The sequence below is a fragment of the Puma concolor genome, chromosome C2 (assembly GCF_028749965.1).
Source record: "Puma concolor isolate L17-30 chromosome C2, mPumCon1.1.hap2, whole genome shotgun sequence".
NCBI lineage: Eukaryota > Metazoa > Chordata > Mammalia > Carnivora > Felidae > Puma > Puma concolor.
Window position 1 is genome coordinate 91,256,400 of NC_141675.1, and position 27,920 is coordinate 91,284,319.

At 50.0% G+C, this 27,920-nt stretch overlaps 1 protein-coding gene across 2 annotated transcripts in view; it reads left to right on the forward strand.

Moving 5' to 3' along the window:
- The first annotated feature begins 6,635 nt into the window (after nt 1-6,635).
- The window catches only part of SEMA5B (semaphorin 5B), a 118,660-nt gene continuing 97,375 nt past the window's right edge, over nt 6,636-27,920 (forward strand). For both annotated transcript variants that reach the window (XM_086675241.1, XM_086675242.1), the window contains exon 1: nt 6,636-7,105. The gene's annotated coding sequence lies outside the window, so the exon portion shown is untranslated. The remainder of the gene's footprint in view (nt 7,106-27,920) is intronic.

Genomic DNA, 27,920 nt, shown 5'->3' on the forward strand with positions numbered 1-27,920 from the left:
CCGTTCATGCTCTGTCTCTCTCTGTCCCAAAAATAAATAAACGTTTGGATAAGGCATTATGCCAACCTATTGTTCCCCAACAGGGAGGATTTCTGAGGTCACTGAGCACCAGAGGAAAGGAAAGACATTTTGGTCAGGGCAAAGGAATCTTTTTTTTTTTTTTTTTTTAAATGTTTACTTATTTATTTTGAGAGAGAGTGTGTGAGCTTGAGCAGGGGAAAAGGGGAGAGAAAGAATCCCAGTCAGCCTCTGCATTTTCAGCACAGAGCCTGATGCAGGGCTTGAAGATCACGACCTGAGCCAAAATCCAAAGTCAGACATTTAACCCACCGACTACCCATGCATCCTGCAAAGGAATCTTTCTATAACCTCTCAACCATTTATGGTTTTCCATCCCCACTCAGGCAGCAGATTCTTCTTCAGATTCCTCCTTTTCTCCCATCCAGAGGCCTGGCCCTGCTCAGGTCCTCTCAGTGCCACACCTGGGCCTCTTCGTGGTCACAACTTGGGATTCTCTTCTTGGCAGGATTCTGATCCCACTCTGGGAACACTGTCTCATGTTTCCTTGGCCAATGTCCATTCTGTGTCCTGATCAATTTGGGACGTCTGTGGCTCGTCTTGGGAGAAAATCACAGACAAAGATCTCACGTTTTCAAATGTCTTTAAGAACAGTGACCACACTTTTTGTTCTTCCTTGAGTCCAAGTGTCCTGAGAGTGACCCCTGCCTGCTGGCTTCTAGCTGAGCACTTGACTTGTCCCTTTGTAGCTCATCTACCAGGCATCCTGGTGTCATCTGTTGGGCCAGCGGTGCCTCTGTCCTTCCTTCTGATCTTTGCACCCCTCCCATCCCTCACTTCTTCCCGACTCATCCACAGCCTAGATCTGATAGTGCCTGCTGGGACAGCAGGAAAGGGGAAGGCGAAAGGTGCTCCCAAGTGCCCGGGGAGAGACATGTGATTGCCCCTGCGTATGAGGGCAAGCTGCAAAATCAGCCTGTCTTCTCTCGCACCACACCCCTGATTTAGCAGACGTGAAAATGGGGTGTGTGTGTTGTGTGTATGTTGTGTGTGCGCACATGATGTACACACTCATTTACGCATGTTGCCAGAGAGAATGTGTGAGGGTAAATAGATGAACGCCTGGAAGGGGATTTATTTTTTTCAGGAATTGAGAAGAAGAAGCAGAACTATAACACAAGAAACAAAAATGATGCCAGGATGAGGATGTGCGTGTGAGGTGAGTGACACTTCAGAGGGTCTGGGCTTTCAGAGCTAACTCTACTCTGTCTTGACTGTGTGGGCCAGTGGACCCATGTGTCTAATTGAGTGGAAAACAATTAGTACATTTTTCTCTACTATGCATTTTCTGTTAAAAAGTTTTAAGTGAAAATATAGATGTTAACTAACAAGCAAGTGGAGGGAACAGTTTGATGTGGAAAAACCTAAGTTCAACTCTCAGCTCTGAAAATGCCCAGTTGTGTTATTGTGCCTCAGTTCCCCTGTCTGTAAAATAGGGATAATACTAATACAATCATTAACTTGTCATTGTGCTCTTCTCTTTACCAAGCACCATTCTGTGGGCTGGGATGATAGTAATGAACAAAGCAGACAATGTCTCCACTTTTGTGGAATTCATATTCTTGTCAGGGAAGATAGACAATAAATAAGCATGTATGTACATTGTTGAATGAGGATAGAAGGTGAAAGGGGTTTGTTATTTTTGTTTCTGTTTTTTTATTTTTTTAATTATTTTTTTTAGAGAGAAAGGGAGAGTGGGGGAGAGGGGCAAAGGGAGAAAGAGAGAAAGAGAGAGAGAGAGAGAGAGAGAGAGAGAGAGAGAGAGAATCTCAGGCAGGCTCCATGCCCAGCACAGAGTCCAATGTGGGGCTCAATCCCATGACCCTGGGATCATGACCAGAGCCGGAATCAAGAGTCAGACACTCAGCCGACTGAGCCACCCACATGCCCCTAAGGGTTTGTTATTTCTGAAAAGATAAGTAATGTACCTCTAATGAACTGATATTTGAACAAGACTGAAGAAAGTGAGGAAACTGCCCATGTGAACATCTGTCAAAAGAGCTTTCCAGGCAGGGAGAACATCAAGTGCAAAGGCCCTAACGTGGCAGCCTTGGGTGTTTGGGAAATGGCGGAGAGGATGGTAAGGCGAAAGAGAAGTGAAGAAGGGGAGAGTGGCAGGAGATGGTGTCAGAAAGTCTTATGGGCTTGTTAAGGATGTGGCATTTCCTCTGGTGAGCTGCAGGGCTGTGGAAGGTGTTTGAGCAGAGGAGTGACGGGATCTGACTTGGAATGGCTTCTGTGCAGAGAACAGACTATAGCAGCAGAAGTGAAAGCAGGCAGAGCAAACATCCAGGTGAGAGAAGATAGTGGTTTGAATTGGGGTGCTAGTGGAGGAGGGGGTGAGCAGTAGTTTGATTCTGAAAATATGTCAAAGGTCAAGACCGTGGAATTTATGATGGCTTGGATGTGGAGCGTGAGATGACTTCAAGATTTTGGCCTTGAGGAATGCAAAGAACAGTTTTTATTTACTAGATTAGGGACGTCACAAGGAAGGGCTGGTTTTAGGAAAGAAAATTGGAAGTTAGATTTCGGGAATGTTAAGCTCGAGATACCTACTAGATGTTCACGTGGACGAAAGGAGCAGATAGTTGGGTCTGTACATTTGGGTCTCAAAAGAGAGAGGTCAGAGCCACAGACACAAACTTGGACGTCATCATCACAGAGATGGTGTTTACCACCACGGAGCTGGACAAGACTGTCTGCAGTGTCATGGAGCCATCTCCTTCACAGGAGTATGAAGGTCAAAACGTATCGAATGGAAAGTACTTTTGCAAGCTGAAATTGCTACACACGTGGAAAGGACAAAGTGCATACTTTAGTGAAGAAACATAATTTTAAGGACTGTCTGCCGGAAAAGTTAGCATCATAGAATGTGTGTACAAAGAAGACCTTGGAAACCGGTTGATCAACCCCTCTCATTTTACCCATGAGGAACTGAGGTCAGAGAGTTTGAGAGGGTGGCCAAGGACAGCCAGGTCATCAGCTCCTGAGCTGGTCTTAGAAATGGGAAGCCCTAACTGCTGGTGCAGTGCTCTTTTCCAACACACGACGCACCTGCTCACATTTACTGCTTCAGCTCTCTCTGAATCTGTTAGCCAGGGCCAAGTAATTCTTCCAAAACAGAAATCTAATTATATCGCCTGGTGCTTTCATACATGCTATTTCCTCTGCCTGGAATACTCTGCCTCCTCCTGCTTCTCTGTCTGGCAAATTCCTGCCCTGTCTCCATTCCCAGCTAGAAGGACCCTTTGCCCTTCCTTGCCCTGCCGAGTGGAGCTGGTCACTGGCCCTCCACGTGCCCGTGGAGCTTTGGTCCTGCAGCAGAATCCTCAGATTTGCAGTGATTATGTCTGCCCCCGCCCCCCGCCCTGCCCCGTATGCCTGTGAGACCCTGACTTTCTCCTCTTCCTATGACCTCTCCACCTAGCACAGTGAATGGCACTTAAATGTTTGGAGAGGAAAGAAGGAAGGAAGGTCTTCTCTCTCACTTTAGCTCAGGACAATGGCAAAGCTGCCATTTAGTGACACTTCAGTTCCTCTGACATAAGTGTGCTTTCGGTTCACAGTTAGACAATGACTTCTGGGGTGGGAATTTTCTTTTTTCTTTTCTCTCCCCAGGCACAATAAACAGGTGATTCTGGGACCAGGAAACTGTTCAGGCATCATAAGTGATTGGTGCCTTCTTTTCAACTCTCTCTTTGCTATCAATATATGTGTGACTGTGGTTTGTATGCCTTTTGCTACAAGGCCAGATTTGTGTCTGTGCCTGGGCCATGCACAGGCATGTATGCATACATATACACACATGTACACGCCTTCCTGGGAGGGCTGCACTCTCATTTTTCAGAGGTACCCAGAGCTCCCAGAAAAATGCCCTCAGATGGGAGGCAGGAGGCAGTGTTGTGCTCAGCCTTGTCATCCTTGAGCAGGAAAATCTGGACTTCCTTCTTAACCTCTTGACAACTTAGTTCAAGATAAGTTTGGAATTTCTAGGTCAACAGCGAATTCTAAGAACTTCTTTTCACCCCCTCCCCCCACCATGATCGCTGCTCTTTTAGCATGTTTGTTTTGGATAATTCTGTGTTAATTACTGTATTTACATTCTACTTAATTAACACATTTCCGGTAGGTAGAGAATTGCTTCTGATAGAAGCAATTATTGTACAGGTTATTACAGAGTTTTAAGGAAGATGATGGAAGGTGATAGCGACACTGAGCGAGGGGGTCAATGCTCCAGGTTTTGTTCCTAGTAAATGAGTCAGAGATTCTAACTGGATTGGATTTGTCCAACTCAGGAGATGCCTGATGCATGTGGTGAGCCAGGCTAGTGAAGCAACTGTCCGTTCCTGAGGCTTGGACTTCTGAAGCTCTCTTTTATTGAGAGCTCTTGAGTAATCACTGTTAATCAATACAATACTGTAGGATGCAATTAAGATTAATTAGCCCGCATCCCCAGCAGCTATGCTCCTCTGTCTGTGTCTCCTTGGGCGTCTCCGCCTCTTGGCTCCTGCTTCCCCCAGAAAGGAAGAGTCCCTGGCCTGAATCTTTGGTCTCGGGTCTCCTTTCTTCTCTTTCTGCACCAAGCCCTCTGTCATTCATTCACCCATTCATAAAGTGGAGATGGAGAGCCAAGAAGGGGCATGAAGTGATGTTGGAAAGGCAGAAAGATAAAGCAATCAAACACGGTGGAGAAAGAGGGGGAGGGGAGAGAATATGATGAAGGATGGAGATGGTTGTTTTTACCTTTCAGGAGAGAGCTGATGCAGACAGAATTGCTCACAAGGCATTTCGTCTACTCTCCCAACAGACAGACTCTCCTGCTCACCCTTTTTTCCTACAGTATATCGAACATTTTCCTGTTTCCATATTAATTAAAAGGTGTCTATATATTGCATACATTTATATTTTTGCAATGGCAAAAACCTGTCTCCATGATTCTGTTGGGAATGAGAATGGGGGTTGGGGGGAGAGGAAGAAGCTCTCACAGCAGTGGAAGGGTCTCAGATAGAAGGTCAGGATCAGTGCCCTGAATTCCGTCTTTGAACTTGATTCTACCCCTAAGTAAATGGAAGGGCTACCAGATGGTATGTGCTGGTATGTGCTGACACACATGTTTCCTTCCTTTTTTCCTCTTTGTATCTCTCCTCTTGTCAAGAGTGTGTCTTAGTTTTGCAATTCCTCTCCACTCTGTACCTTATGAGTTCTGGCATTTCTGTTGCCCTAAAAAGTCTTTATTTCTGAGATTGTGCACTGTTCCCCTTTTTTTACAGCGTCCATAAACTCCCTTCTTGGATTCTTTCTCTCTTTCCCATCATCCTGACCAAATTGCTTCTCATGTTGGTTCAGGTGTGTGTGTGTGTGTGTGTGTGTGTGTGTGCTGTGTGTGTGTGTGCGCGCGCGCGCGTGCGCACGCGCGTGTGTAGGGAAGCACAGCTCTGGAGTTCTTTTATTGTCTCCATTCCTCTGCTTTATCTGGGATTTCCTTTACCCAGAATTTTGTTATATAAAATGATTCACTCTCCTTCTTCCATTTCTGGCATACTCCAGGAGGACTTTTAATGTTGTCCTTTTTCTGACTTACCCATTTTTGTTTCACAGTTCTCTGTGGGTTATCTCTTAAAATTACTCTTTTCGAGGTTTAATTTTCAAGTCTTTTGTCTTTATCCTTCATTATTTCTTTTTCTTTTCTTAGGTCACCTTTTTAATTTTAAAATACCTTTTTTTGTTCAGCAGAGGGCTCCCTTCCCATCCCTCTTGCAGCCCGGGCAGATAGGATTCGAAGCCCCCCCCCCCCCCCCCCCCCCCCCCCCCCCGGTCTCTCCCTCCACGGTTCTTGCCTTCAGAAACACTAGATGCTTAAACTTGTAAACATTTCAGCCTTGATCGGTGAGATCGCCGTAACCCTTCTCTCTCAGCCGAGAGCACTCCTCTGCCTCCCGGGATCGCTAATCTCCTGGATGTCCTCCCAGTGTTCCTTGAGGATATTTTTACTCACTACAGCCCCTACTTGTTCCCCAAATCGTTCTGAGGGTAGGTGTTGCCAGCCCTAGTTTACAGTTGGGGAAACTGAGGCATGGAGAGGTTCCTCAAGGTCGTGCAGCTGGTAAAGTTAACCCTGATCCAGCCAGTTCTGGTTTTCAGTCCAGCCCAGCAGCCTCGTCTTCGACCGCAATTTATACCAGATTTCCCCTGTTTTGTACGCGATTCCTTCTCCGTTTAAATCCACAGGCAGGAAGATCGTCCCTAGCTAACAGGGCTGGGGAATTTGGGAGCCGGGGGGAAGGGAGACTTTTCTCAGGCGCCAAGGGTTGGGGTGGGTAGGATTCTGGTGGGCTGACGCCCCTAGAGGAAGTCAGGTTCGAGATGGGGTCACCGAGGACAGTAAGGCAGGATGTGGCAAAAGGTAGCAAGGGCTCAGGAGGACCTGGGTCTCGTCGTCCGAATGCCGGCTGCGGAGCGGGACTTGTGTCCACCCACTGGGTGACACACACTAGGCAGGCCAGGGGCGGGAGTCGGGCCGAGCCTGGGGACATTGAGATGCAGGGCGCCCCCTCGCGCTCTTCGCGCGCCTCGGGGCTGGCGGGTGAAGCGCCGGCCGCGGCAGGTCCTCTCCAACCCCCTCCTCCTTTTCGCTCCCGCTCCCTCCTTCCCTCCGCTCTCTCCCAACTCCTCCCCCCACCGCCTCTCCCCCCCCCCCCCCTCCTTCGGCTTCCTCCGTCTCCTCCCCGTTCTCACCCGCGCTCCGGGTCGGGAGCTAGTTGGAGCGCGGGGACTGCTGCCAGAGCCCAGCTCCACGGAGCCGGGCGGGTCGGCCGCGCGTCCAGCGGCTGCTGGAGGAGCCCGAGCGCAGCGGCGCGGGGTCCGGGTCGGGACTGCACGGGAGCGCCGAGCCCAGGGCCGGGGGCCGTTCCAGCGCGGCCGCCCATTCCCAGACGGGCCGCCAGCCTTCCTGGTTGGCTTCCGCTGCTCGGTGCCGCCGGGAGCCGGGAGCCGCCGAGAGCAGGGCACCTGTGCCCGCAGCCCGGAGGTGAGTCCCGGGAGCCCCGGGCGTTTCCCCTGCGCGGGCTGGGGCTGCAAGTTGCAAAACTTCAGCAACTCGGCTGGGCAGAGGGGTAGGGGCCCGGAGGAGCTAGCAAGTTGGAACCGGGTGGGGGAGGCTGCGGGCGGGAGGAGAAGGCGGTCCCCGGGCTTCCTCGCCCACCGCTCTGCCGCTTTCCCGCCGACCGCCAGCTCCGGGTCCCGGCTGCGCGGGGCCCTGGTCCGGCCGCGCGGCCGGTGCGTCTGGGCAGCAGCCGTGATGGGGACCCGCCGCCCGGGCCTGGAGGAGGGGACGGACGAATGAAAGGCTGAGAGAGCGCGGGGCAGAGGAGCTGAGACTGGCGCCGCGATGGAGGCTCGCCGAGGGCCGACGAGTAAACCGGAGGGAAGGAGAGTGCGGGCGGCGAGGCGCGTGGGAACGCGTGGCCCGCTCGGAGTGTGAAATCTCGCGCTCGCGGACGTCCCCGCCTGCCCGGCCCCCACCCGGTTCTTCCCAGACCCCCTGCCCTGGCAGGGCCCCGCGGAGCCCGAACTGTGCCCCGCCAGGGCCCAGACGCGGCGGCCCGGGGGCCCCGCGCTCCCGCCTCGGAGGGTGGAGAAGGGTGCGGCGGCGGGAACGCGGGACGCGGACGGCGATTCCCTGATTTATTTTTCTCATGGTAATTCGTCTTTGTGGTTGGGGCTGCTCATTCACTTTCCGCTCACGTCGTGCGGGAGATCCAGCGCGGAGGGAGGGAGCGGGGGGCGCTCGGGCACCGGGAGGGATGGAGACAGGAGAGGGGATCCGGGACCCGCGCGGGGCGGGAGCCGACAGGGAAGTGGCGGTAGGACGCGCCGGGGGAGAAGGCGAGGCTGAGGCGACCCTGCCTTGCGGAGCCGCGAGCCGGCGGCGGTGGGAGCACAGAGCCGGCTCCTCCGCCTGCCGCAAACTTTAAACAACGAGGAGGAGCCACCTGAAGCGCGGTTCCTGCCTCCTCCCCAGCCCCCTGTGCCGAGTCCGCGGGTCATCCCACCCGCCCCGCCGCGCCGGGCTGGAGTGGGCCCCGAGCCGGACGGGGACGGGTAGCCGCCGGTCTCTGCCCCCACCCCCGCGACGCTCTGCAGGCTTTCCGCGGCGGGGATGAGAGCAGGAGCTGGGAGAGGGCTGCCCACCCTCGGGACGCGCTCCTTCCCGGTCCCGTGCCTGAGCAAACGCGAATGGGGTTGGAGGCGTGGAGGCTTGCCTGGGTCTAGACCCCACCGCGACCCTACCTTTTGTGCCTCCAACCCCCATCCTTTTCCTTCAGCCCCTAGCGATTCCAGTCTGCTTCCACCAGTCACCCCGCTTCCTATTCTCCCCATCCTCCCAGTTCGGCCTCATTCTGCTCTGAAAGCAGCGGCGCCTCTCACACGCCCTCCACGCCTGCGACTCCGGCCTCCCCACCCCCACTCTCCCTCATCTCATAGTCTGTCTTTTCCCATTCATTCCCCTCACTTACCCCGCCGCCGTCCCCCCCCCCCCATTTCTTCTTGACGTTTGAAAGTGACCTCTCACCTTTTCTGAGCCTAGATAGGTGACCTTGAGGTAGGAGCAGGGGGGAACTTGAGCCTGAGAACTGGACCTCACATCTAGGAAAGGGAGGACTGCTTAAGAAACAGTTTGGGAAAACCCACCAGTACCCTGCTCCAAATGTAGACTCCCAACAGAGGAGGAAGGGCGATAAAATATCAAAGAGAGGGAATTTGCCACTTGGTCACCCAGAGGACAGTGAGCATTGTTTTTGGGAGACCTGCTCGGGGAGAAGATGCCAGGTTAGGAAAGAGTGTGTGTGTAGGGGCAGGAGGGCAACTCCTTTCCTGATTTCAACAGCTGCCAGCAGCAGTTTGGGGAGGGGGTGGCAGAGCTTCCAACTCTGTTCTCTTTCCAGGGAGTCAGTGCCAGAGCCTTTGTCCTCCAGACCCGACAATAGCCAGCATTATTATCACTTGGACGTCAAACACTTTTTAAGTGCCTACTGTGTGCAATGCACCAGACTACATGTGGGTAGATACAAAGGTGTACAGGGCTGAGCCCATGCCCAGAGAGGCTGCTAAATTCACCGATTTGATCTAAAGAAGACACGTGTGTGTATGTGTGTGTTTGGGAAGGGAGAACATAATGGGGAAAAGCACAGGCCGTACAAAACAGCAAGGGCTTGGTGCCAAATGGTGACCTAGGGCGTAGGAGAAGACTGTTTGAAGAAAGCTCTGGGACTCAGGTGGGACTGAGAGCTGGGCTTGTTGGCTCTGCCCCCCTGCCCACCAGCTGTCTGTAAAGGGAGGGTGGGAGAAGAGAAGGGAAGGCCAGGAAGGGGCTCCCTTTCCACTTCTCCTAGAGCCAGACCAGGAAGGCAAAGAAGCTGAGAGGTCCAGCCTGGCTCTGTGGATTGCCACGTCCCTTTTGGGACTGGCGGAATTGCATACGCTTTTCTGTCTTGGTGTACCCTCCCTGGCTTGTTTGAAAGCCACTCTGTTCGTTACTTCTTACTGAGGCTCAAACCTGGAAGATGGCTTAGAGATTGTCCATGTTAGGGAAGTCACAAACTCCAATGCCTATAGAAGCCAAGCAGGTAGCAATGTGCTGATCAGGCAGTTAGTTAGAATGGCTGGACACCTGGATGTTCAAAGTCAAACTGGCCAGATAAAATGGTCCAAGCAAAACCAATATCTGCTCTTGAGCAGCCTGACCCCCTATATTTACAGATCAAGAACTTAAGATCCTAAGAAACATTATCTCTTTGTGTGTACGTGTTATCATGTCTCCCAGAACCTTGGGGGTACTATGATGAGTTCTCTAGATGATGAGTTCCTTGAGGTCACGGAGTTATCTGTCTTATATAAATCTGAGCACTTCACAACCATTGATGCAAGGCTCCAGACATAGAGCCACGACTGGAACTCAGGTCTCTTCCCTATCCCTCCCCAGCACCCCAAGAACTCAGTGAGTATAAGCCAGCTTTGTTCTCTGCAAAAATTTTTAAAAAAGAAAGAAAGAAAGAAGAAGAAGCAAATCCAACCATGACTTTTTTGCTTCCCCTAATGTAGTAAAATCTTATTCAGGGGTTAGATGAGAAAAGATATTCAGGGATCCCGAAGGTTATCCAGAAAGCCCTGAGCTCTGAGTATGGGTCTAAAAAAGAGAAGGGGAGCCCCAGCAAGGGGGACAGGGGTGGCAGACATTTATGGAGGATTAGCCTGACAAGGCTGAAGATGAGTAGGTAGAGTGTGTACACTTGGGGGGGAAGATGCTGTGGATTCAATTATTTTCAGCATTGATCATGACACTCTTTTTTTTTTTTTTTAGGGAGAGAGGGCATGCCCACAAGTGAGGGAGAGGGGCAGAGGGTGAGAGAGAGAGAGAGAGAGAGAGAGAGAGAGAGAGAATATCTTAAGCAGTCTCCATGCTCAGTGTGGAGCCCAACACGGGGCTCGATCCCACGACCCTGGGATCATGACCTGAGCCAAAATCAAGAGTTGGATTCTCAACCAACTGAACAACCTAGGTACCCTGACACTCTTATACTTAATCTTGGTAACCCTCCTATATCCCATAGAAAGTCAACAAGGTAGAAACTCGGATCACTAGCATATAATCAACCAATTTAGTACTTTCATTGAGGACTGAAGTGCTAGAATGGGCACAGAGGGCAAAGGACCATGGAAACCTTAAGTGATACAGGGCTGAGACTCACACCCCCAGCTGCCAGGCGTTCCCCAAGGTCTGCAAGTGTTAGCTTTGTTATTGCCTAAGTACAGGATAGATGAGACCAACAATAGTAGTGAACTCTTGTGTTCACCATTTATTACTAAGCACCTACTGTGTGCCAGGCACTGTGCTGGAAGATATGGATATGAGGATAAACAAGGCATGTCTCTGATCAGAATGGAGGTGAATTGGTATGACTAGGAGAACACAATTACTAGCATTACCTTAACTTCTGTGATGGAATTTACTGTGAGGGTTTTCTTTTCCCTTGGGGTTTGACTGGGTAATCTGACAGCTAATGGGGAGTGTCTGAAGGACTTGGAGTCCTGGGTTTGTGGGGAAGGCTGAGAGGGCTAGGGTTCCACCACCTCAGATCTTCCCTGGGCTCCTCAGATTGTCACTCATTGAGGGGGGCTGAACAACTACCTTGTGCCTGTGGTGTGCACAGAGACAAAGCCAGGCATCTGAAGATCTGGAAATGAGAACTATAGGGAGGAAGTGCTGGTTACTTATTCTTCAGGGTCTGAACCCCACTGGGTCCTGGGACCATCCTTTGCCTCATCCAGTCACCTAGATCACTAGCCTGTCTTCTTTGACTGGGGTGTGTGTGTGTGTGTGTGTATTGGAGATAGCTACCTCTAATGGATGGATTTTCCTCACATTCAGATCTTTGCATTTGAATTCAGACACTACTAAGTTGATCTAAATCTATGACAAAGCTTAACTAACTTGGTCTTAAATGTATGAAAAGAAGCCAAAGCAAGTGGCTTGACTAATGGAGTTTCATTGAATTGACCAAATTGAGCCCTTCTTTTACAGCTTGTGTGGGCAACACCTGGATTTCACAATGCTATACTGTTGTGAACCTCCTTCTCCTTTTGGTTTGATGATGGGTGCTTTCACTGAAGAGATGGCTCAATGATGGGTAATCTGAAGCGGGATCTTTGCATATGCCATTCTCTGTCTCAGATGGAAGATTCTCCCCCAAGATTTTCTTTCTGAAAAAATGTCCCTAATAACGGATTTGAATGCTAGAAAGTAGCAAGGCAAATTCCAGCTGGGAGTAGGGTTCTGGAAGGGAAGCAGGGTGCCGAATGTTCTATGGCTCTGCCATGCCACTTTTTCTCCCTTCTGCTGTAGTGTTTTGCTTTAATGAGCATGAGAGATGAAAACCAAACCTTGCAGGATGCACTCTTTAATCCTGACATTAGTCAGGGGCTCACCAATGAGAAATGACTACACTTGGTAGCTTCAAAATGGAAAAAAAGAAGGTGGTTTCCTATCCAATTTGCTGCTGGGCACAGTGAGGAAAGCGGGAGGAGGAACCCTTGCAATGAAGACCAGGCTCGGGAGAGTTTGACCTTGAGCACACTTCCCAACAGTTGGGCTGTTCACCCTCCTCCAGTCTGACTTGAAACAGAAGGATAAGGAGGTTGGGCTGTTCCTGAGCAAGTGAAAGCTTTATAGGCAATGCTGTGTGTGCTGAGTTGCGCCATGACACTGCCCTCATTGATCTGCCTTAATAAGGATGACTTAATCAGACTTGCACCTGGAACTCGTTTGAATTTGAAGCCTTGTCGATATTATCAGAATAGCTTTGCATTTGAACCAAGAATGTCTCTGGCTGGCCTCTTCTGCAATAGGAGGGGATGGTACTGGAGGATGGCTGGTGACCATCTGCTTGTCAGTCCCCCGAGGATCAAATTGGAGCAGATAGATTTAAATTCCCAAAAGGGGAGGCTGGGTTAGAAATGAGGGAGTCTGCCCCACTTGAGAGCTTCTGCCAGACCTAGATTCCCCATCTGTGAAAATGAGATGGTCAGATGAACCCTAAGACTCTTTCTGGCCCTTGAGGTCAGCACTCTTGAATGGAGATTACAGTCACTTCTTCATTTTCCAGGAAAATCTCTTTTTTGTGGATCACTTGTGGAGAATGTTTAGTCTAAGACCAGTTTCTAGTTCCCTCCAGACCCACTGCTGATAAGCCACCTGACTGCCAGTATCTTCAGAGAGTGCATTCTTTCTCCCTTTAGCTTCTGCCTGAGCCAAACATCATTTGGAAGCTAAATCTGCTGCACAGTAGGGGTGTGTGTGTGTGTGTGTGTGTGTGTGTGTGAGAGAGAGAGAGAGAGAGAGAGAGAGTGAATATACTCACATACATCCATGTACAAATAGACGCAATGCATTGCAAAGCTCTGTTAGGGTTTGATCATCCAGCATTTTGGATTATCTGCAGCTCTGTTCTTCTGCCGGAGTTGATGTAATTCTGTCTCTAGGGAGACAATGTCAATGTCTCTAGGGAAATGGTGGGGTGGCAATTTAGATCTGTCCCTATCTGCCAACCCCACTGTTCCACCTGAGACAAAACTCCCTCCATACTGCCCTAGTCATTGTCCTGAGGGGGCCCCCAGGAGCTCCTCTTTAAGGAGCACAAAAGAGCCGTAGTTGGTTCTTAATTATTCAGGGATGGATGGATCCAGTGTGTAAAGCAACCGACCCAAGCCTGTTCTTTCCCTTCTTTTGGTGCCTTGGGTAACTCTATACCTGTATCAAGAAGCTGGGGGAGATCTTATCATTTAACACAAACTTTTGTTTCCAGCAGCTTGTTCCCTCTGCTCCTCTTCCCTTAAGGCGCCTGGGGGAAACCAGGAGCCCTCTGAGAGGCCTCATCCACCCAGAACAGACTGCCTTTAAGGTCTACACATTGCTCTCTTGACCAGGGTGTGTTTCTGCCCGAAAGCAGGACAGAAGAGGAAAATACCACTAGACCAGCTCTGGCTTCTGCAGAGTCAGGTCCCTATAGATTTCCCTCAATCATTGTTTCCTTCCCTTCTCCTGTTTGTAAAGCCACCTGTACTTACAGTTTATGGAGTCAGCTGGTAACCTGGGCCCCATCAGGAGCCTCAATGGAGAGCAGTGTCCTTGTGGCAAAAACTCCCAAACAGCCCAGCTCCAAGGAGCACTTCTGTGAAAGCCCCTCAAGGCTGAGGGTCGTTTTCCTGCATAAACCAGGTACCTTGGGGCTGCCTGCTCTATTTCAGCATCTCTCCAGCTCATAGAGTGAGTCTCTCTTGATATATGGGGCCCAGTCCAGGGAGCAAGGCTCCAGTGACCTCTGTATTCAGGTAACCGTAGCTTGGCTCAGTTCAATATGAATCCACTGATGTCTCTTAGAATCACCTGCAGAGCTTTGACAACCTATAGATGACCAGCTCCATCCTAGACTTTAATTAAGTCAAAGTCCCTGAGTGTGGAGCCTGAGCAACTGATATTTTTTTCGCTTCTAATATGCAGCTATAGTTGAGAGCCGCTGACCTAAATCTTCTTTCTTATGCTGCCCCTGGCCGCACGCCAATGGCATGGCGTGCCCAATCTCTTTGCCCTCAGCCCTTCCAAACAGCCAGGTCCTTTCTAGTAGTCACCAGCTACAGCTCCTGGCATTCAGATCATAGCTACTGTTTGTGTTCCTGCATTCTGAATGTAATGGCTTTGTATTATAAGCTGATTGTGGGAGCACCCTTCTAGTGTAACTTCTTTGAGATCGTTTCTTCTTAAAAAGCATTTATAAAAGTAACGCACATTCATTCAACACTGTTGCTTGTTTACTTCTAGATACACATATGACAAAATTGTGATTGTACTGTTTGTGTTACTTTGTAAGTAGCCTTTTTCATTTAATAATATATTGTGGTAATTTCCCCCACGTCTTAAGTATTCTTCTCCAATGGGCTTTTTAATGGCTGCCAGTATTCCATCCTATGGATGTGCCCTAATTTATTTACTGAATCCTCTGTGGGTTGGACATCTAAGATGTAAACTACTTTTTACTAATATAAATAATGCTGCGGTGAACATCCTTGTATATAAATCTTTGTGCCTGTAGATGATTATTTCAGAACAGATTTCTAGAAGTGGAATATTTATGCTTCTTTTTCACATGGACCATCTAGACAATTTTTGGTGGACTTCCTATAGCAGTAAAATGTTTTCATATTCAGAGCTGAAAAAATAAACTGTTTTCACTGACCTCCTCTGAGGCTTCAAGCTGGCTGCTTCACCCTACTTGACCTGAGGGTCCGAATCCTTGCCCTGGCTGGATGCCTCAGCTCCACCTCCAGGTGAGCTCCAGGTCTCTCCTGCTCCTAACCCAGTGTCTTTAGTTGCTTCTTTCACCTGCTTAGCTTTTTCTTCTTCACGTCTCCAGCCCAGGAACTATCAGCCTTCAGTGCCTTTAAGTTATTGTTCCATAATAACAGCTATTATTTATTGAGCTGTTACTATGTACCAGACAGTCCGCTAAACTCTGTATACCCATTGTCTCTTTTAATCCTCATGTGCCTCGTGTGCACGGATTATTTTTATCTCCACTTGCCACACGAGGAAACTGAAACCTTGAGAGGAAACTGAAACCTTGAGACAGAAAACAATTTGCCCAAGGTCACATGGTTAAAAAGTAGTAGAGCTGGGATTTAAACCCAGACTATCGACTTCAGAGCCTATACTCTTAACTGTGTATGTTACTTTTTTCCACCCTTGGCTGAGGGTATCAACATATTGTTCACAAATGCTCCTTCAGCATCCCATGGTCATAGCCTATGCCTTTCTCCAGCAGAAGAACACTTTTCACGTACGAGTGGCAGCAGAGTGGCCATTTGTCAAGGCGCCATTTTCCTTTTCACTTCCTTGATTCTGTCTTCACCCCTTTCTCCAGGTACCCCATGCCAGAAAACATGCCTCCTCACTGACCAGCTGCCAAAATCCCAGCATGCCTTGCAGCTTAGCAGGTCCAAGTTTGACATATCCCTATTGCATTTTCCCCACCCAGTCGGAAGGATTTGGATGCTACTTGCCCAGTATGGCTTATAAAGCTGCCAGGGAGGCATGCTCTAGTAATGATGGGGGGATAGGCAGCCTGACTTCTGTTGGATGTCAAATACTGTTTAAAGTGGAGGCTCGGATACATTTTTGCATTCTTGCCTTTTTCACATTGCTGTCGCCCAAAAGATAGAGAGATAGCAACCGAAACTATCCTTGTGATTTGATTCTGACCATGACCAAGAACTAGGTTGTGATGTGACAGCATTCATATGAAAGACACCGCATCAGCCTGGTGTTAATAACAGCCAAGGAAAGAAATGACATGCCCACGGACCTTCCCTAGACTATAGGAAGTCTGATCTTATGATTAGGGATTCCCAAAGGGAAGATGGTGTGTGGCAGGTGAGCTTCTGAAAAATGAAGCTTCACATTTTTATCCATGAGTTGCATGAAACTGGTGTAAGTGAGCTTATCAAATTGGTTGATGACAAGACTATGATGGGCAGCTCCTATAAAAGATAGAATAAATATTCAAAATGATCTCAACAGACTGGAATGCTGGGTTTAAACCAACAAGATGAAATTTAACAGGGGCAGATGGAAAGTCACATTTAGATTGCACAAATTAATTACTCAAGTTCATAAGGGGGATGGGAGTGGGAGAAGACTTGGTTTGGCTGCAGATCCTGAAAAAAGAAAAAAAGATCTGAGGGGTTTAATTGTGCACAGACTTTATAGGAACTGACAGGGTGATGGGCTTGCTCAAAACAATACCATCTTAAATGGCACTAAGAGAAGTGCAGGAACCAGATTGGGTTCTCCCCGGTAATTCTGTCCTCATTTCTGGACATGGATCTTAGAGGGGACCCTGACTAACTTCAGTGTGCTCCATGGAGGGCAGTCAGCAACAGGAGGGGCTTGGGAAACCCACCCACAAAAGTTCCAGTGAAGGAAACTTGTCCATTTATTTAGAGAGGGAGAAAACCCTAGGGGTCATGCTGGCTGACTGCAGAAGGGGCAGGACTTCTATAGGAGAGAACACAGCTCATCAGCCCGGGAAAAGCAGAAGACTCCAGAGTAGAAAGTACAGGAAGCTGGGTTTTTTTCAGAATGGGCATCTTCCCAACCAGATGGGTTCTGGTGAAGTAGCACCAGCTGTCAGTCTTGCTGCCCAGGATGTTGCTGGGGGACTCCTGTACTGGAGACAGATGATGATCCCGGCAGTGAACCTTTATCTCTCCGTGGCTCTGAGTCTGGAGGACACCTGCTTCCTTTCCTGATTACTCCAGAGCAGTTGTTCACAGAGCAGGTTCCTGGCCAGCAGCATCAGCACCACCTGGAACCTGTTAGGAATGCAACAGTTCTTGGATTGAACCCCAGATCTAGTAACTCAGTGATTCCCAGGCTCGGGCCCAGCAACCTGCACTTAAACAGACCCTCCAGGCCATTTTCATGCCTGCTGAAGTTTGAGACTCTACTTTAGACCACACTAGGCTGTTCTTTCTGTTACTGGGTGCCTGTGACACTTCTACATCCCATTCCACTTTAGTGTGGAAACTTGGGAGGAACACGGGCTTTGGGATGAGACAGACTTGAGTTCAAACCCAGTTTTTGTTTGTGGGTTTCATATGAGTTCCATTCCCTGTCTGAGCCTCCTTTTTGTACTGTGAAGTGAGGAAGGACTAGTTTAAGGGAGGATGGAATGAAGTAGTAGAACTCTTGTAGACAGATGCTCACTCTTAGTATCAGGTCATCCTGGGAACAGTCTTAATAGCATAGGAGTTGGTCAAAGGGAGGCCTGGGTGCAGCCTCCTCTGTATCCCCTCAGCACCCGCCAGCAGGGCCTTCCCACCCAGTTCGAGTTGGTGAACTCTGGGGCTGCCAGTTTCCTCGCTCCCTGGACAATGGAGAGCCATGGCTGCTTTCCTTCCCACCCCTTTTCATGCCCATCCTTGTGAGCATGAACAAGTTCATCCTTCCAGTGCACCTGCGTCTCGCTGAACCCGATCTTCTGAGGTGTGTGATTCCAGACTCCCTGCTCTCGGCATGCCATTTTGCCTGCCAAAGCCATTGATGAAAGGTCTTGGGCCGAAACAACCTGCAGGAGCCTCTAACTTTACATGGGTAAGGGGCCTGAGCTTCTGGTGTCGGCCAGGCAGGGGACTAGGAGTGGGTCCTTCCTGGAGCTGGAAGTGGCCAGGGTCACCTCTACAGGTCCCTACTGAAGCGGTCATCTGGCAGAGTCTTCCTCAGAGACAGAGAGCTCATCACCCCACGAGGTGCCCATTCAATTTTTGCTCAACAATGTCTAATAGAAAGTTCTTATATTTCTCTGAAGTCTGTGTCTCTCCTTGTGGGCCCCATCTCTTCCCATGTGGCTGTTCCAGGCAAACCTAGTCACTTCCATGTCAGAGCTTATCCAGCATGGGAGACCAATTGCCTTCACCTCTTCCCCACTTCCACGAGTGCTCCTCTGACTTGTCTCTTCATCTCTGGGCACAGAACTCTGAACATCCTCCCACTTGTCTTAAATTGCTGTCACCAGGACCAAATCTGGTTTTCCAGGTGAGGCCCGGCCAGCACACCCTCATGCGTCCAGTTACCACAGCTTCTATTAATGCAGCCTTAATTCTGCCCTGGCTATTTTTGGCAGCCACGTGGCCCTGCTGACTTTCACGGATCTCGCAGCCAACCATTCCCCTTAGGTCTCCCTTTTAGCATAATCTGTAACTCAGCCCCATCTTCTAAGTATGTCTTTGTGTTGCTTTAGTTTGCTAGGGCTGCTGTAAGAAAGTCCCCCAGACTGGGTGGCTTAAACAACAGAAGTGTATTGTCTCACAGTCCTGGAGACTAGAAGCCCGAGATCAAGATGTTGTTAGGTTTGGTTCCTTCTGAGGGCTGAGGGAGAACCTTCCCCTAGCTTCTGGTGGTTTCCTGACAGTGCTTGCCATTCCTTGGCTTATAGAAGCACCCCCTTAATCTCTGGCTTTCTCTTTGCATGGCATTCTCCCTGTACACCTGTCTCCAGATTTCCCCTTTTGTAAGGACACCAGTTATATGTGATGAGGGGCCCACCCTACTCCAGTATGACCTCATCTTAACTAATTACATTTGCAACAACCTTATTTCCAAATAAGGTATCATCCTGGGGTTCTGGGGATTGAAACTTAAACATGTGACTTTTAGAGGGACACAGTTCAACCCATAACAGCTCTGTAGTCTTTCTGGTCTTCTGTTTGAGACTCTACGTTTTTCCCTCGTTCATTTCATCTTGTCTAAATTCAGCCCCTCTCTCTAGCTGATTAAAATATTTCAGATTCTGGGGGCGCCTGGCTGGCTCAGTCGGTAGAACACATGACTCTTAATCTCAGGGTTGTAAGTTTGAACCCCATGTTGGGTGTAGACACTGGTTAAAAATACAATTTAAAAAAAAATCCAAGATTCTGTCTCTGACAGCCAATATACCTGCTAATAACTCCCACCTTCAAATGCTTCCCATCTATCGATCCAAGGAACTGATAAGATATTGAATGCAGTGGGATAGTTCAGAGCCCTGTAAGTATCTGGCTGCTTCCATCCAAGGGGACTCAAACCATCAGTAGGCATCCTTGGGTAAGACTGTACAGCCAGCTCTGTGTGCTACTAATTTTTCACCTTTTAGCTTCCTTTCTCTAGCTTATATGCAACAATTTCTTGAAGAGCTTGTCAGATGGTTTCAAGATCGGCTACACCGGCAAACCCCATTTCCCTCGTCTACCAGCCTGGTGACCCTGTCAACACAGAAGATGAGCTTTGCCTGACAGGACTTTATTACTGAACACACACTTTCTGACTATGATCTCAGCTGCCTTTCCCAAAGTGCCCACCACCATTTGTTTATAGTCTTTTCAGGAATTTTTCTCGGACAGCACATTGAGTTTCCCACTGTGTGGTTGACAGAATCCACCCCAGACCCGTTTCTGGAAGTGAGGGCTTTGTGGCCTGCCTGAGGCCTCCCAGCCCCTCTCGTGCTGGCCAGGATCCCGTCAGGATTCCTGGGAGATCCCCACAGCTGTCTGAGCCTCATGTGCACGTACCCTGGGTGTGCGGCTGGGCCAAGTGGCTTGAATGCATTTGGAGCAGCTGGAGTTTTTTACAGCCATTGCGCCAGCCTCCAGCTTGGGCCTCCTGTGCCCGAGGCTCCTCTCACTCTTTCCTTTCCGTGGAATCCCATGCCCTGATGGAGAAGACAGAAGCTAAGCTGGAGGCAGAGCTGAAGGCCCACCAGAGAAGCCCCCAAACCTCTGGATACCACATTAGTTCCCTTTCAGCATGCTTTCCCCTTCCCGCTCTTCTCTTTCCCAAATTCCTCTCATTCCTACAGCCTCTCCTTTTCTTTTTCCTATTCTTGCTCTTTGACTCCTTGAGGGTAAGACACAAGTGAAGATGAGAGGTGTGCATCAGGGGGCTGGCCTGTCTCGCATGGGCAAGCATCTGGCTGCGTTGGGACAGGTGAGGGCAGCCATCTGCTGAAGGCCTCAGATGCTTTGCTGAGGAGTCTGGTGCGGAAGGCAGCCTGGAGCCACACAGCGGGGCTTCTATTCTGGCTCCACCGTATACTTGCAGAGTGACCTTGGGCAGATGGTTTCTCCTCTCAGAGGCTCGGTTTCCTCATTTGTAAAATGGCCATAATACCTGCTTCAGAGGGCAGTTGTGGGAACTGAATTAAATGAGCTCCTCTGAGTAAAGCGGGACGTATGGAAAAGTACCTGGGAACTAAGGGTACCAAACACACCGGCCCTTCTGCAGAGCGGCCTGGTGAGCTGGAGATGGATGAGGTGGGGGAGAGGGAGGCCCGTGACGAGGGCGGGGAGGAGACGAGATCACAGTGCCAGGATTGCAGGGAGGCCACGAGAATGGAAAAGGAGTTAGTCTGAGAGAAAGCGGGAAGGAAGAAGCCCCAGGATTCTGAGCAATTTGTGGAAGAGGATGGGGTTGTTAAGAAGATTTCCTAGAGTTTACTGAGAGTTTGTGTTGTGCCAGGCTATGTATGTATGTAGGTATGTATGTATTTATTTATTTATTTATTTATTTATTTATTTATTCCATATATGAAGTTTATTGTCAAATTGGTTTCCATACAATACCCAGTGCTCATCCCAAAAGGTGCCCTCCTCAATACCCATCACCCACCGTCCCACCCCCCATCAACCCTCAGTTTGTTCTCAGTTTTTAAGAGTCTCTTATGCTTTGGCTCTCTCCCACTCTAACCTCTTTTTTTTTTTTTTTCCTTCCCCTCCCCCATGGGTTCCTGTTAAATTTCTCAGGATCCACATAAGAGTGAAAACATATGGTATCTGTCTTTCTCTGTATGTGCCAGGCCATTTAAAAAGCTGCTCTGTGTATTTTAGCTCATGAAAGTCTTAGGGGCTTTATTACCCCCATTTTATAGATGGGGCAACTGAGACACAGAAATATTACATAACTATTAAGCCAGTCCAGGCCTCCAACCCAGGTTGGCCCGCTACCTCCAAGCTCGCTCTCTCCTCCTTCCCACCAATATGTTTTTCCATTTCCCATTCCTGTTCGTCCATCACATTGCCTCCATCTCCGGCTGGATCCTGTAGGATCCTCATGCCAACTCCTCTTCACGGTTGTGGGGTGGGGTGCAAGGCCCTGCCTTTCTCTTAGGACACTTCTCAGGGCACCTTCCGTGAAGCCCTAACTCATATCCATGTTGGTTCTCCCCCACTCCCACTGTCGATCTGTAGAAGGGTGGCTTTAAGTTAAACTTCAGGAAGAGCCTCCCAAGTATGAACTGTAAGAGAAATTAAAACAGCGTGACTTAGCTGGAGATCTTTAGGGCTAAGGTGGAGGGGTGGAAGAGGAAGAGGATGAGGAGAGGTGGTATGGCTCCTGTGTCCTGGACCTCTGAGACGACAGCTCTGGATGCCAGAGGCGTGTCAGTGAGGGGCTCCTCTTGGCAAGATGGCTGCCACTCCTAATTAACCCATGGCTTTAATTACACTTCACAGCCTGGTCCTGCTGAGAGAGAGGATTGCTCTGAGATTGTGGCACTGGGCTAAATGTCTGAAGCAGTTTCCACTTCACAAACTCCTCTCCTTGCGAGGGTGGGACCATAGGGGAGGGCTTTGCCTGGGCCTGGGCCTGGGGGAATAGGAATGGGGAGCGTGCCTGTGGCCGTCCCCTACCCTCCTGCCCTCCTGTCCTGGTCACCTGTCTGGAGAAACCTCCCTGACTGTGAATTAGGCTTCTGCTGGCAGTTTGGTGCTGCGGCCTCGTCCAGGGGCTCTGAGAGCCAGAAATGGGGGGGCAGGGCAGAAAGGAGCAGGAGGAGAAGGCACAAGTGGCCCTAGGGGTGGATGAATGCCTCCAGACCCAAGGATTAATCCTGGTGGGATCTGCTTTGTATTCTCCAATAACCATTACGTGTGGGAACCTACTGTGGGCCAGTCTCTCATTTAAGTCCTCATGGAAGTTTATAATGGAGGGATTTAGCCCCTAGTTTACAGAGGAAGGAAAGACCTCAGCAAGGCTAAGAAACTTACCTAACATTGCATATAAAGGTGAAGTAAAGGAAGGATTTGAACCCAGGTCACAGTAAACCCAGAACAAGTGCTCTTTCCACCTGACAATGGGCCTCTCCCAGTAGCTGGTTGCCTCTCCCAGTAGCAGTCTCCTGTAGATCTGGGATGCAGAAACCAAAGATTGGGATACGCCGTGTTTTCTGCTGTAATGTTGTTCTTAAGTGCTGTCGCTGCTGGGAAACCTGGGGCTCTGGGTTTCTCTGGGTCATTCTGTGTCCTGAGGAGGTGATGGGAAGCTTTATGGGAAGCCATCCTACTCTTCCATAGCATAGCCATGGTCTCCCTTCCCCAAGTTGTCCCTCTCCTGTGACCTCACAGGGGCAGCTACCTCAATGCCATCCTAAGCCCTCTAGTGACCGCTCCCAGGCCTGTACCTCTGCCAAGAGCCAATGTCCTACGCACTTTCTCAACCTCCAGCGTGGAAGCCTTGGCCCTGAGTCACAGGCTGTGTGTGCGTGTATATGCTGGGGGTGGGGGTGGGGGTGGTCTGAGGTAGAGTCTGCTGCCCTATGGAGGCCCCATCTCCCATCTCAGTGAGAATTCGCATTCCCATTGTTCTTGGGCAAAACTCCAGACTCCGTCTACTGCCATCCCAGATGTCCCACAGTGCCGCATGTTGGATCTGCACACCCTTGAGCTTGCTCATGTGTGACAAGGAGGCTAGACCAGGGGACCATGTCTTGCATGCCCCATGTGCCTGGCATTCTGCTCTCTAAATTACCAGGGGACTGTCCCAAGAGTTATTCCCTCATCTTATGAATGGGAAAACTGAGGCTCTTGTAGTTAGGTAACTGGCCCTAGTGCACACTCTCAATCTCACTGGCTCTCTCTGTTCCCTTGCAGCCCTGACAGGGGAAGGCTTGCAAGAGAAAGGGGCTCAGCAGCTCCACGAGAGGGGCTTACTACCCACCCCTCTTTTAGTGCATTCAGCAATGGCTTTGGGCCTGCCCACTGGAGGGTAGGCTCCCAGGACAGAACCACAGCTTTACACGCAGATGTTCAGTCCAAATCATACCCCATATCTGTCATAGAGATTTGGGGTGGTGAAGCTGGTCAGGGGGTTTGGAGAGGCTCACATCTCAGAAGATAGAAATCAGACCACTCACTGCAGGTCTCAGATGATCTTTCTATGTTAAGAAGACCCATTTTGTGGGTCTGACACAACTTGGTGCCCTTTATGAGGGTGTGAAGGTCAGTGGAAGGGAGGCTGGGCTTCAGACGCTAGGTGACCTGTGTGCATGGATGATCCATCCTTCAAGGCACTAAGGAAAATGATGTTTCTCCTGTTGGATTTGCTCTGATGGGACTGTGCCAAAATTCTTCCTGGTTCTAAACTCAAAACAGTGTTTACATTGTGGGTAAAAATGTTTGCAGTGAACTGGAGAACCACAGGGCTTGGAAGGATCTGGGATAACATCTAGTGTGGGCAGCAGGAGCTGGGATGTGGAGGTTGTAGTGGTTCCAGAGTTTTGGCTATGCCTGTCTGTGAATTTGGCTTCAGAGCTGAGCCATTCTTCTCACTGAGTGACAATGGACATAAATGGAAGATGCGCTCCTCTAGGTATGGGGAGGTCACCGTTGTTCTTGGGGTTTTGAAGAGACAACCTTCTAGAGTTCTCATTATCTGGTGATAAGATTTACATCTCAAAGTGAGAGGTGAGAAACCAGGGATGCCACACCCCATGTGTGGGCCCACATGTGACAGAGAAGAGCCAAGGTCGGAGAGAGAGGGTGGAGGCTGGCAGTGGTGCCCGGGATCGAGCCAGCCTTGGCGTTGCCCACTCGGTCCTCTGGGCTGTGACAGCTCTCACCACAGGACAACACAGGCTCAACCCCTTGGCCTGCCCTATCAGCCTCTCCAGTTCTACCTTGAACTGACTGTCCAGTAATGACGAATATTGACCTGAGCACCCATCATGCACCAGGACTGTGAAGGATGCTGGAGAGATAGGGGTGAATAGGGCACAGCTCTTTCCTTGCAGGAGGTGACAGTTCCAGGGAGAGGCAAGAAGCCTGTTAGCCCCCCTGTAGTCTGCTGAGCTGCTGGCCTTGCCCACACCCATGGCTGCCCTGTCTGCAGGGCTAAATTCTTAGGAACTGGCTGGGCCACTCACTGGCTCCATACAGTCTCAGGTAATTCACCTTCTCCTGCTCCGGGCAAAATGATGAGGAGGATATTGACAAAACCCATGTTTTAATGGAGCACTTTACTATTGTCAAAGGACATTCGTATCCTTCTTTTCTTCTCCCAGAAACCGCCACTTCCCTTTACTGAACTCTATGCCGAACACTGTTCTAACTGGTTTGTACATTATCTCATTTAATTCTTATACCAATAGCAAACAATTCGGAGTTTGGTACTGTTCTACTCATTTTAGAAATGAAGAAGTTCTCCAGGAAGAATATGTCCCAGTCATGCATCAACCTAAGAGGCAGTTTCAAATCCTTGTTTCCAATTCCAAACTCCATGCTGTGTCCTGTCACACCACATAGTATCTGCTGTCAGTGTGAGTGTCCTGGGGGAGTCTGGTGCCAGGCTCTGGCGAGCACTGGTATCCTGGGGGTGCTGAGGGCTCCCTGCCCCACACCTAGCAGAGTTGCCACCTTGGCTACTTGCCCCGTTCCTTAAGGGTAAGCCTCGCCCGCTCCTTTCTAGATCTGTTTGGAGTTGGACCTGAAGGTGCCCACCCAGAGCGCCCATAGTTATCAGCGGTGCCTCTCCCTTCCCTGGGCACATAGGACACTCAGCAGGGGTGCTGTCCTTTTTCATTCCACCAGCACACTGGAGTGCCCTAAAAGAGGCAACAATAAAACTCAGAAGGACAGGGAGGGACAGGATGCTTCTGGGCTCCAGGTCAGCAAAACCTCTTGGTCTTCTCCACCTTCGAGGTCAAAGAAGGCGGGCGGGGTGGGGGGTGGGGAGTAGTCCAAACCACTCCCTTCTTGCTCTGTGTTGTCCCGGCACTGGAGGGGGGGGGGGGGGATGGCGTTTGAGGAGGAGGGACTGTTTCTGCCCACTTGCCGTGCCATGCTTTGGTGGAGAAGAGCAAATCTGAGCTGGTAGTGCTTCCCTGGGGCCCTGACCCCTGTTTTCCTCTGTCCGGGTCCATCTTGTGAAGGGATGTATGTTTAGCGGTTTTCTTCCCAGGCAGAACAATACAGTCACCAGGGTGGTGGGGGATGGAGTGTGGGGTGTGGTTTAAAACCACCAAAGCCCAGGCCCCACTATCAAAGAGGGATTCCATCTGTGCAGATGGAGCTTGGGCATTGATATATTTTTAGGGCGCCCCAGGTGAATCTCAGGGACAGTCAGGAAGAGAAACCCCGGGACATCTCTTTCTGCCTTGCCCTTAGCACTCTGTGCTGCCTGTACTGCTTTAGAACCTGTGATGGTCTCCCTGATGTGCACTCCATCTCCCAGGGAAGGGAGAGAGCCCTGTTTGTCTCTGTGTCCCTTTGCTCAGCCTAATGCCTGGCACCAAAGCCTCAGTCAGTGCGTGTTGAGTTGTTAATGAGAGCCAGTCAGAGAACATCCTGGTTTCCCCTTCTCTTTCTCTCTCTTTCAAAACATGGATGGTGCATGTTCTCAAAAACAGGATCTTTGATTTTTATATCTCCAGTGTGGGGTGAGGAGTAGGGTGCTGAACCCCTGCAGAATTTCAGGGTCACTGGAGAGTCTCTATAGCTGGAAATAGAGCAGGGGGACAATGGGAGGGGTCCTTTGTGGGGGCAGGTATGGAGCTGTACTCTCTTATTTTCTCTCTGTCTCTCTGTCTCTCTCATACTTGGATGTAATCGTGAATGGAGGTGGTAAATCTCTAAACACAGGGGTAGGGCCTGACGTGCAAGGGCTGAAGGAACAAATGTTGTCTCTGTGTATTTCTACCTGATGTACGCGCAGGTCCCTCCCTCATCCCACAGGGAAAGCTTGGGTAATGGAAACCTGCGGAGATAAGGAAGACCCTTCCCTCAGCCCACAGCCTCTCTCCTTATGGACACCCCACTGTGGGTTCTTCCTCTCAGTGAAGTGAGGGAATGGAAGAGAAAGTAGAAGTCTCTGAGCCTGCTCCCCACACTGAGAACCCCTCCCAGAGAGGAGAGAATGGAGTATGGGTGCATTGGTAGGAGTCTGGGTACAAACTCCCTTTCATCTCCTGCTGAAATGCTGTGCCTTGATTTCCTGCCAGCCCCGCCATGGGCCCATGGACCCACATCTTCTGCGGCCCCATTGAAGACTGGGTGGCATTGATGCTGCGGTCCACACTGGGAAGCTCGGGTTTCCCTTGCCCCACAGCCTGAACCACATCAAAGGTGCACCTGCAGTGGGGGCAGGGAGGCCCCCCCCATCCCAGCCCTGGGCAGCTGCAGGCCCTCCCCCTCCAGCTGGAGGCTCTGCCCCCTGCCACTGCCCCTGAACCCAGGGCCCAGGGGAGACCCCTGTCCAGTAGGTCTACATCCTACCCGCCACTTGGACACCTCTCTCATCCTATCTCCAAACAGACCCTTCTCCACAGACCTGCGCTCAGCTTGGCTGCTTGCTGGATTGCCTCTGCTTTGTCTCTTGTAAGTCAGGTTTCAAACGTGCAGTCTCTGCCTTCGACATCTATGCAGTCCCTTCCCCCGTTCCCACCTTAGTCTTTTATTGCCATTGTCACTTTCCCTGGGTGACTTTCTCAGGTGGGCTTCTAGTGATTCAGTCCGGTGGCCATTTGTCGGTGCTCGTTCCCTGGGGATCCCCCACCTTTAACACTCTCAACAACCTCTTTTCAAAATCCTGCCCTTCCCAGGCTTCTTTCTGGCCTGCCTGCACACCTCCTCCTTCTGCTCTGCTAACAGCTCTCCTCTCCTCCCATTCTGATCCCACCTGCCCATTAGGGCCAGGACTAGCCCACCTGATGCAAGTGGCCCCTTCTCCTGGGCCCTGAGAGGTGGAGCATCTCAAATAATCCTGTCACAAATACCTACTGCGTGCTCACAGGTGCACATTGCCCTTCTAATGCTTGCGAGCCAGAGCTCTGAACAGAAGCCCTGTCCCTACGGACTTTATATTCTAATCGAGAGGGACAGAAAAAACACAGTAAATCATGTAGCGTGTGAGAAGATGATGATAAAAGTAAAATATGTGATAGGGTGTGGTCTTAACTATTAGCAGGACAACAATTTGAATATATCCCTAAACAATACATGCATTCCCATGTATCCCTTACTTTGCTTCAACAGTTATCGGTATTTTTTGCCCATCTTGTTTTATCCATTCCATCCCCCACCAAACTTTTATTTATCCTAGCATATTTAAAATTTTTTAATGTTTTTTAAATCTATTTTTGAGAGAGAGAGAGACAGAGAGAGAGAGAACGAGTGGGGGAAGGGCAGAAGGAGAGGGAGACACAGAATCCAAAGCAGGCTCCAGGCTCTGAGCTGTCAGCACAGAGCCCAACCCGGGGATCGAACTCGTGAACTGTGAGATCATGACCTGAGCTGAAGTCGGACGCTTAACCGACTGAGCCACCCAGGCGCCGCTATCCTAGCATATTTTTAAATAAATCCCAGGTATCATGAAATTTTATCTATAGATACTTCAGTGTCCAGCTCAACTGGTTAAGATGTATTTACATTGTACATACACACTGTGCCATTGTCACGCCTAACAAAACCAGCAGTAATTCTTCTGGGAC